The following is a 305-nucleotide window of genomic DNA, read 5'->3' on the forward strand; positions in this document are numbered from 1 at the left end:
CTGCCCCCCCCCCCCCCCCCAAGTCTCTGTACTGTTAATGTTTCCATGAATTTGCCATTAGTTGTCAATTAAAGCTAGCTTTAAAGTAGGGCTAGATATAGTTATGAGAATGAAGAATGCATATTGTCTGTGGTTTTGTCGCAATTGGCAGCTTATTAATGTGAAATCAAACTTTTGGTTGTGCTCCCAACTTCTGCAATCACATTTCTTTTTTTTTTCCTTTTTTTTTTGTCCATTCAGTACGTTTTTACTTTTTTAATGCTTTTATATATTTTAAATTTAGTGTTAGATAAAAACAAAAAGTA

This window comes from Olea europaea, unplaced genomic scaffold (genome assembly GCF_002742605.1).
Source record: "Olea europaea var. sylvestris unplaced genomic scaffold, O_europaea_v1 scaffold87, whole genome shotgun sequence".
In the NCBI taxonomy this organism is placed as follows: Eukaryota; Viridiplantae; Streptophyta; class Magnoliopsida; order Lamiales; family Oleaceae; genus Olea; species Olea europaea.